This window comes from Trichechus manatus, unplaced genomic scaffold, assembly GCF_000243295.1.
Source record: "Trichechus manatus latirostris isolate Lorelei unplaced genomic scaffold, TriManLat1.0 scaffold00268, whole genome shotgun sequence".
NCBI classification, from domain to species: domain Eukaryota; kingdom Metazoa; phylum Chordata; class Mammalia; order Sirenia; family Trichechidae; genus Trichechus; species Trichechus manatus.
Window position 1 is genome coordinate 2,048,954 of NW_004444204.1, and position 13,737 is coordinate 2,062,690.

Here is a 13,737-nt window from a genome sequence, read left to right on the forward strand (position 1 = left end):
TCTGGGGTCTTAAAAGCCTGTGAGCAGCCATCTAAGATACTCCACTGGTCTCATCCCTTTGGGATCAAGGGACAATGAAGAGAACAGTATACAAGGAAAATATTAGTCCAAAGGACTAATGGACCACAGCTGCCAAGGCCTCCACCTGATTGAGTCAAGTACAGCTAGATGGTGCCCGCCTACTACCACTAACTGCTCTGACTGGGATCAGAACAGAGGGTTCTGGACAGAGCTGGAGAACGATGTAGAACAAAATTCTAACACAAAAAAATGACCAGATTTACTGGCCTGACAGAAACTGAAGAAACCCCAAGAGTATGGCCCCCTGACACCCTTTTAGCTCAGTGGTGAAGTCACTCCCGCAGTTCACCATTCAGCTAGGGACTGAGCAACCCCATAAAACAAAACGGGACTAATGAGTCACAGCATTCCAGGAACAAGGACTAGAAGGAAGAAGAGGAAGGGAAAGCCAGTGATAGGGAACCCAAGGTTGAGTAAGGACAGTGTTGACATGTAGTGGGATTGTTAACCATTGTCATAAGGCTATATGTGTACTAACTGTTTGATGAGAAACTGTTTTGTTCTGTAAACTTTCATCTAAAGTGAGAATAGTAGCACAACTGGGAGAATGTAATTGATGTCACTGAACAGTACATGTAGAAATTTTTGAAATGATGTATCTTTGGCAATGTAAAAAGTAAAAAAAAAAAGGTCCTCAAAGGTCAAGAAGGTAGAGGGTTGGCATGTCATGGGGTTCTTAACCAATGTCATAAAACAATATGTGTACTGACTGTTTAATGAGAAACTATTTGTTCTGTAAACCTTCACCTAAAGTACAATTTAAAAAATTTTAAAAATAGAAGATTTCAAAGAGGGGCTTGAGAAGACAAAGTAAAGTATTATAATGAAATGTGCAAACAACTGGAGTTAGAAAACCAAAAGGGAAAAATATGCTTGGCATTTCTCAAGCTGAAAGCACTTAGGAAAAAATTCAAGCCTCGATTTGCAATACTGAAGAATTCTACAGGGAAAATATTAACCAAAGCAGGAAGCATCAAAAGAAGATGGTAGGAATATACACAGATACCGTACCAAAAAGAATTGGTCTACATTCAACTATTTCAGGAGGTAGTAAATGATCAAGAACCAATGGTACTGAAGGAAGAAGTCCAAGATGCACTGAAGGCATTGGCCAAAAACAAGTCTCCAGGAACTGACAGGATACCAATTGAGATGTATCAGCAAACAGACGCAGCACTGGAGGTGCTCACTCATCTATGACAAGAAATTTGGAAGACACCTACCTGGCTAACTGACTGGAAACGATTGATTCCAAAGAAAGGTGATCCAACAGAATGCGGAAATTATCAAACAATATCATTAATATCACTCACAAGTAAAATTTTGCTGAAGATCATTCAAAAGCATTTGAATGATCTTCAGTGCTTTGCAGCAATACATCGACAGGGAACTGCCAGAAATTCAAGTTGGATTCAGAAGAGGACGTGGAACAAGGGATATCATCGCTGACATCAGATGGATCATGACTGAAAGCAGAGAATACCAGAAAGATGCTTACCTGAGTTTTACTGACTATGCAAAGGCATCTGACTGTGTGGATCTTAACAAATTATGGATAAAATTCGAAGATTGGGAATTCCAGAACACTTAATTGTGCTCATGAGTAACCTGTACATAGACCAAGCGGCAGTCATTCAAACAGAACAAGGGGATACTGTGTAATTTAAAGTCAAGACAGCTGTGTATCAGGGTTGTATCCTTTCACCATACTTATTCAATCTGTGTGCTGAGAAAATAATCGGAGAAGCTGGACTATATGAAGAACAGGAGGACATCAGGATTGGAGGAAGACTCATTAATAACCTGTGATATGCAGATGATACAACCTTGCTTTCTGAAAGTGAAGAGATCTTGAAGCACTTACTGATGAAGATCAATGACTACAGCCTTCAATATGGACTCCACTTCAACATAAAGAAAACAAAAATCCTCACAACTGGACCAATAAGCAATATCATGATACACAGAGAAAATATTGAAGTTGTAAAGGATTTCATTTTGCCTGGATCCACAATCAATGTCCATGGAACTGGCTATCAAGAAATCAAAGGACACACATTGCACTGGGCAAATTGCTGCAAAGAATCTTTAAAATGTTATATGTAAAGCAAAGATGTCATTTCAAGGACTAGGGTGCGCCTGACCCAAGTCATGGTGTTTCGAATCTCCTCACATGCATACGAAAGCCGGACAATGAATAAGGAAGACTAAAGAAGAACTGACGCATTTGAATTATTGCGTTGGTGAATAATATTGAATATACCATGGACTGCCAGAAGAACAAACAAATCTATCTTGGAAGAAGTATTGCCAGAATGCTCCTTAGAAGCAAGGATGGTGAGACTTCGTCTTCCTTACTTTGGACACGTTATGAGAAAGGACCAGTATCTGGAGAAGGACATCATGCTTGGTAAGGTAGAGGGTCAGGGAAGAAGAGGAAGACCCTCCCTCAACAAGAGGGATTGACCCAGTGGCTGCAACAATAGGCTCAATTATATCAACGATTGTGAGGATGATGCAGGACCGGGTAGTCTTTCGTTCTGTTCTATATAGGGTCACTATGAGTCAGAACTGACTCCACAGCACCTAACAGCAACATCAGTAGTTCTTTCCTTTTTATTGCTGAATAATCTCTCTTTGTATGGATGTACCATAATTATTTATGCATTCTACTGTTAGTGTACATTTGGGTTGTTTCCAATATGTATGAAATATGAACAAGGCTAATACAAACATTTTTGTACAGGTCATTTGTGGGCTTCTCTTTTCACTTCTCTTTGGTAAATACCTAGGAATAGACTTGCTGGGCCGTAGCAATTTCCCAAAACGATTGTACCAGTCCCTTGCTGTGCTCAGGGTTTGTGCTCAGCTCCTCCCGCAGTTCTTCTCACTGTGTCTCTCATGGCACAGTAGTAGAGAGCTGAGTCTGATATTTGGAGTGAGCGTTTCTGCAGGTGAAAGGAGTTTTCACTCTTGACAAGATTGGCCTGAAAACCTTGATCCTCTGTCCCCTGGCTTTCTGTTGAGCTCTTCAGGAGGAGGTGAGGAGCTTTGTTGAGATACTGGACATACCAGAACAGCAAAGGACTTGTTGTATAGTTAGTCCGGTAATTGCAGTTCAGGTTCATAGACGCCCCCTCAGAGACGGTAACTAGGCCTTCTGTCTGGGTCACTGAGTCTCCATTGGTCCCTCCTAAAAAATAACTATTTTGTTATATTGGAAGGAGAGTTATACAGAAAGAGAGTTTTCAGTCAGCATAGGAAGCTAAAGGCTAATACAACTGTAGGAAAATGAAAATGTTACTTACTGAATAGTAAGAAGATTGCAAGAACTGAGATGGCAGACAGCATGTTGGTTGACAGGTAGAAGAAAAGAAGAAAATGATCCTTACTCCCTGGAATACACCAAATCCTATAGGGCTGGACTCCAATGAGATCTTACAGAAACTTCTCACTGGTATTCTAAGAGCCCCTTTCGTTTCTGCAACTGTCTGCCATCAAGCTACAGAGAAGATAGGCGTGTCAAACCACTATGTGAACTGCAAATGTGAACGGCATCTGAAGGAAGCAGCACCCTCATGTGGGTTTCCTTAAACTGCACCACAGTCACAGGACTCTTAAAGAAAAAAGCACTAAAGATTTGCTTCACAGATTCACAACTATGCTTGTGCCAATATTCAGTATTTATTTTCATCATTTTTTTCCCATGGTGCAGAGATCTATAGCTTTCCAAATAATTCCAGGCACAACTTTTAAGTGGAATAGTTCAAAGCCTCTTCCTTGCATATGTCCCCATGGTTCCCATGGATCAGAGAAGGATCACTACCTGGAATGTCCTTCCTTCTCTCCTCCAGTGCGTTACCTGAATTACCTCTGTTCATCCCGCAAGACTCAATCAACACATCGTCTCAGTGAGGAAACCTTGTTTAATGCAGTTCTTCTTAAATAATCTCTGCTGAAGGGCTAGTGCTGTTGTTGTTTGCCAGTCCCTCATGAACTGATACATTTGTATTGTTGTTGTTAGTTGCCACTCAGTCAATTCTGACTCATGGCGACCCCATGTGTTACAGAGTTGAACTGCCCCATAGGGTTTATTTTATTTTATTTTTTTAGCATTGTGACTTTTATCCATTTTTAATATAGAATTTCATGGCTCATCAAGAAGTAATCTAGTCCATCATAGGAAAATGTCTTTTTGTTCATTTCAGAATGTGTCCTGCTGTTATTGTATGTGTACTTTTCAAAAAAAATCAACACAGTTTAAGAGCAAAGGGACTGATACTCTGTTCTTTTTCTCCATAGGGTTTTCTTGCTATAATCTTAATGGAAATGGATCTCCAGGCCTTTTCTTCCATGGTACTGCTGGGTAGGTTCAAATCTCCAACCTTTAGGTTAGCAGTAGAGCACAAACCATTTGAACCACCTCGGGATGGACCTTATAATAATAATAATAATAATTAATTCTGTGTCTACTGTGTCAAGATGCCATGCTATGTAATTGTGCTAAAATTATACGTATTGGTGTTCCTGGTTGGCACAAACAGTTAAGCACTCAACCACTTGCTGAAAGGTTGGCAGTTCAAACTCACCCAGAGGCGCCTCAGATGACAGGCCTGGCAATCTACTTCTGAAAGATCACGGCCTTGAAAATTCTATGGAGCAGTTCTATTCTGCACACATGGGGTCACCATGAGTTAGAACTGCTACAACAACAATAAAAACATACATACATATATATAATTAAATATATATATGCATATATAATTTTATATTAATTCTCATCTGAACCCTATGAGGGAGATTCTGTTATCCCTGTTTTACAGGTGAGGAAACTGAGGCACAGACAAGTTAAAGAACGTGCCCAAAGTCATGATGCAATGGAGATGACAGAATTTTAATTTATCCGTTTTCTATTTTTACTTTTGTTAAGAACAATTTCCAATGTATTCAAATATATGAACAATGAAGCCCCATGTACCCATCACCCAGTTTCGTCATTTATCAATTCACGATAAATTTTGTCTCATTTATGCCCTGATCTGTATTTCATCTATACCCCCACCTACATTTCTCCATCCCATGTTTTACAGAAAAATCCCACATATTATATCATTTTTCGTTGATCAATTTAGTATTTATCTCTAAAAGTGGACTTTTCAAAACACTACCACAATGCCTTTATCACATCTAAAAATTAACAATAATTCCATTCAGTATGTAATGTGTTCAAATTGCCAGTTTTCTCATAATTTATCTTATAGTTTGTTTGATTTAGAATCCGCCTAATGGCAACACATTGTAATTGGTTGATATGTCCTTTACATCGCTATTTTATTGCTTGTAGTTTATTGTTGAAGAAATCAAGTAGTTTTTTTTTCCTTCAGAGATTTTCATACTATCGATCTTGCTTACTATAATCTTTTGACATATTTGATATGTCCTTCTGTCCTTTTTACTTCTTATAAATTTTTTATTGTATCTGGAGAGCAGTATCATTTTAAATCCAGTAAACAAGAAACAAAAAAGTTTTTCTACTTTTTTTGAAAGTGGTGTGACACATGGAAAAATCCAACCTACTTCAGGGGAAAGTACAAATTTAGTATTGTCCTGGTCACTCCCAAGAACATCTTATGTTGATGGGACAATTTTTCTCTTTCGAAAGAAAAGAGAACTTTAGTTATGAAATCAGATGGGAGAGTTTTAAAGGTACCATTTTGGAGGGTCCCACGCTGTAGAATCTGCCTCTCATTGGCTGCAAGTAGATGGGGTGAGATCCAGCACAGTAGTGGATGCAGGTGGCGGATGGTCTGCACAGGGGCCAGCCAGATAGGCAACTGGTATGTGTACTCAGCAATGCTAAGTGAAGTGGGACAAGGGACTAGGTTCAGAGCTTCTCTGTATTGCACATAAGATGTACCTAATGTCTACCTTTACTTTTTCTTTTAAAGAAATATTTTTGACAGTGGGTCAGGATGGTGCATTGAGAGAGCCATTGTTTTGACTTTCTGCTCCTGTATTCAAAAGGCCTCACCCTCTAGATCTGAGATGGCAGAGACAGCCCCTAGGGTTATGACAGGTCTGCATTCAGAGTTTCTTTGGCATGCAGTTCTTTCTGTTAGTTTGCTTTTTTTGAATTGAGTCAGACCCTGGCCTAGGCATATTGTATGCAGGATCAGAAGCTCTGTGATGTGGGGTATAAAAAAAACTAAACCCATCACCCTCAAGTTAATTCTGACTCAGGGTGACTGTCTTAGTCATCTAGGGCCACTATAAGTGAAATAAGACAAGTGGATGGCTTCAACAAGCAGAAGTCTATTCTCTCACAGTCTAGTAGGCTACAAGTCCAAATTCAGGGTGTCAGCCCCAGAAGAAGGCTTTCTCTTCTCTGTTGGCTCTAGTGGAAGGTCCTTGTCAACTATCTTCCCCTGATCTAGGAGCTTCTCAGTCCAGGAACCTCAGGTCCAAAAGATGCACTCTGCTCCCAGCGCTGCATTCTTTGTGGTAGGAGGTCCCCACATCTCTCGGCTCACTTCTCTCTTTTATATCTCAAAAGAGATTGACTAAAACACAACCTAATCTTGTAAATTGAGTCCTACCTCATTAACATAACTGCTGCTTATCACACCTCATTAACATCATAGAAGTAGGATTCACAACACATAGGAAAATCACATCAGATGACAAAATTGTGGACAATCACACAATACTGAGAATCATGGAATAGCCAAGTTGACACACATTTTTGGGGGACACAATTTAATCCATAACAGTGACTAATTTCAGGGAACAAATGAAGGGGGAGAGGATTGTAAGAAAGTAGCAGTGGCTAGATCCTGATGTTGGCCATTAGTAATCTCCTTATTCACAGGGCTGGATTGGTCTCCGCTGTCCTGATGGCTGTGAGGGCTTCACTGCCCCAGCTCCCCACCCAGAGGTGCCCTGTATCATGGCTCTGTGCACTGGCCTGTCCATGTTTAATAAGCCTGTAGTCTGAGTTGGATGGGACTCAGGGGTAAAGGGACAAAGCTCCAATCTTTGGACAACCTTGCAGGACCTCCACTCAACTTGGGAGAAGCGTTGGGTTTCCAACATCACTTTCCTTCATCTCTCTCCTACACAATTCCTTACTGCCAAGGGGCACTGAGACCCAGAGCCAACTGACACATCATTGGGTTTGCACCGTTATTTATTTATTTATTTATTTATCTATTTTATTGTACTTCAGGTGAAGGCTTACAGAACAAATAGTTTCTCATGAAACAGTAACACACATGCTGTTTTATGACATTGGTTAACAACCCCACAACATATCAACCCTCTAACTTCTCAAACTTTTTTTTGGTGAAAATGCACATAGCCAAAGATAGACCATTTCAAAAATTTCTACATGCACAGTTCAGTGACATTGACTACACTCTTCCAATTTGCTGTTATTCTCACTTAAGATGAAGGCTTACAGAACAAAATAGTTTCTCATTAAACAGTTACTACAAATGTTGCCCTATGACAATGGTTAACAATCTCACAACACATCAACAATATCCTTACTCAACCTTGGGTTCCCTATCACCAGCTTCCTTGTCCCCTTCTGCCCTCTGGCGCTTGTCACTGGACTCCTGTACCTCGTTGGTCTTGTTTGGTTTTACGCGGTCGTCCACTCCCAGGCTGAACAGTGAACCTCGGAGGTAACTTCACCACTGAGCTAAAAGGGTGTCTGGGGGCCATACTTTCGGTGTTTCTCCAGTCTCCTTTAGACCAGTAAATCTGGTCTTTTTTTTGTGAGTTATAATTATGGTCTACATCCTTCTCCAGCTCTGTCCAGAACCCTCTGTTGTGATCCTGGTCAGAACCGTCAGTGGTGGTAGCTGGGCACCATCTAGCTGTACTGGACTCAGTCCGGTGGAGACCTTGGTAGCTGTGGACAGTTAGTCCTTTGGACTAATCTTTTCCTTGTATCCTGTTCTCTTCATTCTCCCTTGCTCCTGAAGGGATGAGACCAGTGGAATATCTTAGATGGCTGCTCACAGGCTTTTAAGACCCCAGACACTACTCACCAAGGTAGAATGTAGAACATTGCCTTTATAGCTGTGTCATGCCAATTCAGCTAGAAGTTCCCCGAGACTATGGTCCCCACAGCCCTCCGCCCAACAATTCAGTCCCATAAGAGTTTGAATGTGTCTATGGAGCTTCCATGGCCTTTCCTTGTACAAGTTGTGCTAATTTTTGGGTTTGCACCTTTTTAAAAAAAAAAAAAAAACTTGGTCAACCACACTCATTTTCACTAGGCTCTTGTTATCTATGGGTATTTGCATTTGCAACCCAGATCTAGATAGAACTCTCTGATATTGAATGAACCTCACCCAGCTACTGAGTTCTTAGTCCCTCTAGGGCCAGATGAATCGTCTTCATTTTATCAAGCACATTTGGCATCCCCAAACAAAAACAAACAAACCCATTGCCATCAAGTCGATTCTCACTCTTAGCAACCCTGTAGGACAGGGTAGAATTGCCCCATAGGGTTCCAAGGAGTGGCTGGTGGATTCGAACTGCTGACCTCTTAGCAGCCAAATGCTTAACCACTGGTGCCACCATGGCTCCAAACCAAAACCATTGCCATGGAGTTGTCTTTGACTCACAGCAATTGAAATGAGTGGGCATCCCTATGACTAGAAAATATGGCTCCCAACCTGCCTTAGAACATCACAGGAAGGGCTGTGTCCTCTGCATATCCAGCCAGCTAGTCAAGGCTAAACATGATCTCACGCTTGTCATTGGCCATCTTTTCTAGTTCCTGATTCTCCCAAACCGAGGAAAGGAAATGTGACTTGTGAAAGAAACGATTCATCAAATCCAAATAAAAACACTTTTACCTGAGTAAAATGAGTTAGTACCTCCTTTCTCTTTCTCTCTCTCTCTCTCTTTCATAGCTACATACAGTAGTGACTCCTGTGTGTTGAAAGTAGCTGATTTCCTAAGTTACTCTTCTCGCTGCCTGCTCCCTTTGGCTTCTTGTCATCACTGTTACATTATCGTGCAGTGTGTGGAACATGAGGGTAATTTCTATGACAGCTAATAGAGATTTACCAAATTAAGAGAGGAAGCCAATAAGTGTTAGAAACTCAAACTGACTGTAGACCAACTGGTGTTGTGAGGCTTGTAAAGTTTTGGAAAGGACTGTTCAACTGTTCAACAGCAACTGCCTAACTAAATCTCTTTGTTTTACGCAGGAGGAAACAGAGGTTCAGAGAAGTTAAGCAACTTGTTTAAAGTCAGTAGTTTGTGGAATAAACTCTAAAACATCAGTTTATTGTTCTTTCTGCCTGTTATTCTATACAGGCAGTCCCCAGGTTATAAACGAGATCCGTTCCTAAGTCTGTCTTTAAGTCGAATTTGTAGGTAAGTCTGAATAGGTACAAACAGTTCTTATTTAGTGTCAATTAGTCAAATGTTTGTCTTTTTTATTTATTTATTTATTTATTTTACCTTTCAATGCATATAACATACCTAAGAAACACTTCCAAACTGAGCAGTGTTTTCACGAGCTTCACAAAGTAATACGGGAGATCGTTATTCCAATTCATTGTATTTAACTCAATTTTTTTTTTTTTTGAGATTCCTGTAAATTTTATTTATTTGTTTTTATTGTTGTAGTTTGAATGCAGTTTATATTTTGTTAGTCTCCCGTACAAAATTTCATACATACATTATTATGTGACCATAATTACTCACCCCATTCTGTGACAGCACACCCTCCTTTCTACCCGTTTCCCCATGACTATTCAACCAGCTCCTAACACTCTCTGCCTTCCTAGCTCACCTCTGTACAGAAGTTGCCCCTTTGGTCTCTTGTATCTACTTGAGCTAAGAGGCACACTCCTTACGAGTATCATTTTATGTCCCACAGTTCAGTCCAATCCCTGTCTGAAGAGTTGGCCTCAGAAATTGTTTTAGTTCTGGGCTGATAGAGAATCCAGGGGCCATGCTTTCCAGGGTTCCTCCAGTCTCAGTCAAACCATTAAGTCTGGTCTTACTAGAATTTGAGTTCTGCACTCCATCTTCCCACTGGTCCATCAGGGACTCTCTGTGAGTTCTCTGTCAGGGCGGTCATTGGTGGTAGCTGGGCACCATCTAGTTATTCTGGTCTCAGGCTGATGAAGTCTCTGGTTTATGTGGCCCTCTATGTCTCTTAGGCTAATAATTTCCTTGTGTCTTTGGTGTTCTTTATTCTCCTTTACTCCAGGTGGCTGGGACCAATTGATGCATCTTAGATGGCCGCTTGCAAGCTTTAAAGATCCCAGCCACCACTCACCAAAGTAGGATGCAGAACATTTTCTTAGTCAACTTTCTTATGCCAGTTGACCTAGATGTCCCCCAAAGCATGGTCCCCAGACCTCTACCACTGCCACTCTGTCTCTCAAAGTATTTGACTGTATTCAGGAAACTTCTTAGCTTTGGTTTAGTCCAGTTGTGCTGACTTCCTGGGTAGTGTGTGCTGTCTTTCCCTTCGTAAATAACCCTCACCCTCCCTTCTCACCCTTGTAATCATCAAAGAATGTTTTCTTCTGTGTTTAAACCTTTTCTTCAGTTCTTATAATAGTGGTCTTACACAGTATTTGTCCTTCTGTGACTGACTAAACTCAGCACAATAAGTTCCAGCTTCCTCCATATTATAGGATGTTTTACGGCTTCATCTTTGTTCTTTGTCATTGCATAGTATTCCACTGTGTGGATATACATAATTTGTTTATCCATTCGTCTGTTGATGGGCACCTACGTTGTTTCCATCTTTTTGCTCTTGTGAACAGTGCTGCAATGAACATGGGTGTGCATATATCTATTCGTGTGACAGCTCTTATTTCTCTAGGATATATTCCAAGGAGCAGTATAGCTGGATCCTATGGTACGTATATTTCTAGCTTCTTAAGGAAGCACCCAATCAATTTCCAAAGTGGTTGTACCATTTTACATTCCCACCAACAGTGTATAAGTGTTCCAGGCTCTCCATAACCTCTCCAGCATTTGTTATTTTGTGTTTTTTGGATTAATGCTAGCCTTGTTGGGGTAAGATGCTATTTCATTTGTAGTTTTGATCTGCATTTCCCTAATGGCTAATGATCGTGAGCACTTCTTCATGTGTCTGTTAGTTGCCTGAATATCTTCTTTGGTGAAGAGCTTGTTCATATCCTTTGCCCATTTTTTAACTGGGTAACTTGTCTTTTTGTTGTTGAGGTTTTTGCAGTATTTTGTAGATTTTAGAGCTTAGATGCTGCTCGGATTTCTCATAACCAAAATTTTTTTCCCAGTCTGTAGGTTGTCTTTTTACTGTTTTGGTGAAGTCTTTTGATGAACATAAGTGTTTGATTTTTAGGTGCTCCTAATTATCAGTCTCTCTTCTGGAGCTTATGCATTGTTGCATACGGTACTAATTGTGTTTATGCCATGTATTAGGGCTCCTAGCATAGTTCTTATTTTTTCTTCCATGATCTTTATCGTTTTCAATTTTATATTTAAGTCTCTGATGCATTTTGAGTTAGTTTTTGTACATGGTGTGAGGTATGGGTCTTGGTTCAGTTTTTTGCTGATGGATATCCAGTTATGCTAGCACCATTTGTTAAAGAGACTGTTATTTTCTCAATTAACAGAATTTGGGCCATTGTCAAATATCAGCTGCTCATAGGTGGATGAACTTATGTCTTGATTCTCAACTCTGTTCCTTTGGTCTATGTATCTGTTGTTGTACCAATACCAGGCTATTTTGACTACTGTAACGGTACAATAGTTTCCAGAATCAGGTAGTGTAAGGCCTCCCACTTTGTTCGTCTTCTTGAGTAATGCTTTATTACCCCAAGAGACAGAATGGGCCACATAAATCAGAGACTTCATCAGCCTGAGACCAGAAGAACTAAACGGTGCCCGGCTACCACCAATGAACATTCTGACAGGGAACACAACAGACAGTCCCTGATGGAGCAACAGAAGGATAGGTTGCAGAACTCAAATTCTAGTAAGAAGACCAGAATTAATGGTCTGACTGAGACTGGAGGAACCCCAGAAGGCATGGCCCCTGGACTCTTTATCAGCCCAGAACTAAAATAATTTCTGAGGCCAACTCTTCAGACAGGGATTGGACTTAACTGTGGAACATAAAGTGATACTCATGAAGAGTGTGCCTCTTAGTGAAGTACATAATAGAGACCAAAGGGGCAACTTCTGTCCAGAGGTGAGATGGGAAGGCAGAGATGGTTAGGAGCTGTTCAATGGTCATGGGGAATGAGGGGTAGAAAGGAGAAGTGTGCTGTCACAGTATAGGGAGTGCAATTAGGGTCACATAACAATGTATGTATAAAAATTTTGTATGGGAGACTAACTTGAAATGTAAACTTCATTTAACTACAACAATAAAAAAAATGGAGTTTGAAATACTCATATTAATACAGACCCAGAGTGACTCAAGTGCTGGGGTAGAAAGGGGACCTGGGGGAAAGAGAACCTGCCAATATCTAGACAAACTAAAACTATTATAATACTTCCATCTTAAAGATAAAGATGAAGAAGATACCCTATGGGATCCCAGAGACTGACTTACCTTGAAGAGAGCAGGGCTTATATTATAGGACCCCTATTAGCCCAGTCCAATGGGGCAGTTCTACTGTGTCCTATAGGGTCACTATTGAGGCAGGCAGCCTCAGAGCCCAACCCTTCTAAGAGACACCTGCTCTGGCTCGTCCTCCTAAACTAAGTAGAATAAGCTGCACTTTCTTCTGAAATTGTCCTTGACAAAATAACCACAGAACAGGCCATAGATACCCTCACCCAACTTTGGGTGGAGACTTAACATCCTAATGAAAGAAAATCGACCACTTCCTGCATCCTGGAGAAACGAACTCATGTCTAAAGTAAATGCCTAGTCATCCCAAAGCCCTGAGCACCTCCACAGAGGTCAATCCTGAATATTCATGATGAATTTGCATTTCCTTGTCTGCTCTCTGTAAAAGCCCACAGCCCCAAGGTGCCTGTGAGCAGTCTTGGAGGCAGCAGTCCCGATTGCTCCTTTCCTTGTACAATGAAATAAAGTGGTCTTTCTGATCTCCCACCTCTGCCTCTTGTTTATTGGCTGTAACAACTCAAGCGAGCAAAACCTGGAGTTTCCATCCAGTGATACTATGAATCAGAATTGACTGGAAAGAAACATGTTTAGGTTTATTACCACAGAGTGGAAGAAAGATGTGGCTGGCTGCTCCTGTAAAGATTACAGCTCTGGGAACCCTATGGTGCAGTTCTACTCTGTCCTATACCGTTGCTATGAGTTGGAATCGACTTGACGGCAACAGATTTTGTTTTGTTTTTGTGTCTGTTTTATTTATTTATTTATTTTTAAATTAGCTCAGAGGTGCCATGGTGGCACAGTGGTTAAGCACTGGGCTGCTAACCTAAAGCTCAGCATTTCAAACTCACCTGGCAGTCTGCTTCCATAAAGAATAAAAAAAAAAAAAGATGCCATGCAAAACACTAACAAAAAGCAAGTTAGTTATACTAAATATCAGACAAAGTAGAATTAAGTCAAGAGCATCTGAAAAAAAGAGGGACATTTAAAAAAAGTCATAAAGCATTCCCATGCACCTAACAGCATGATTTTAGAATGTATACAGAAGAAAT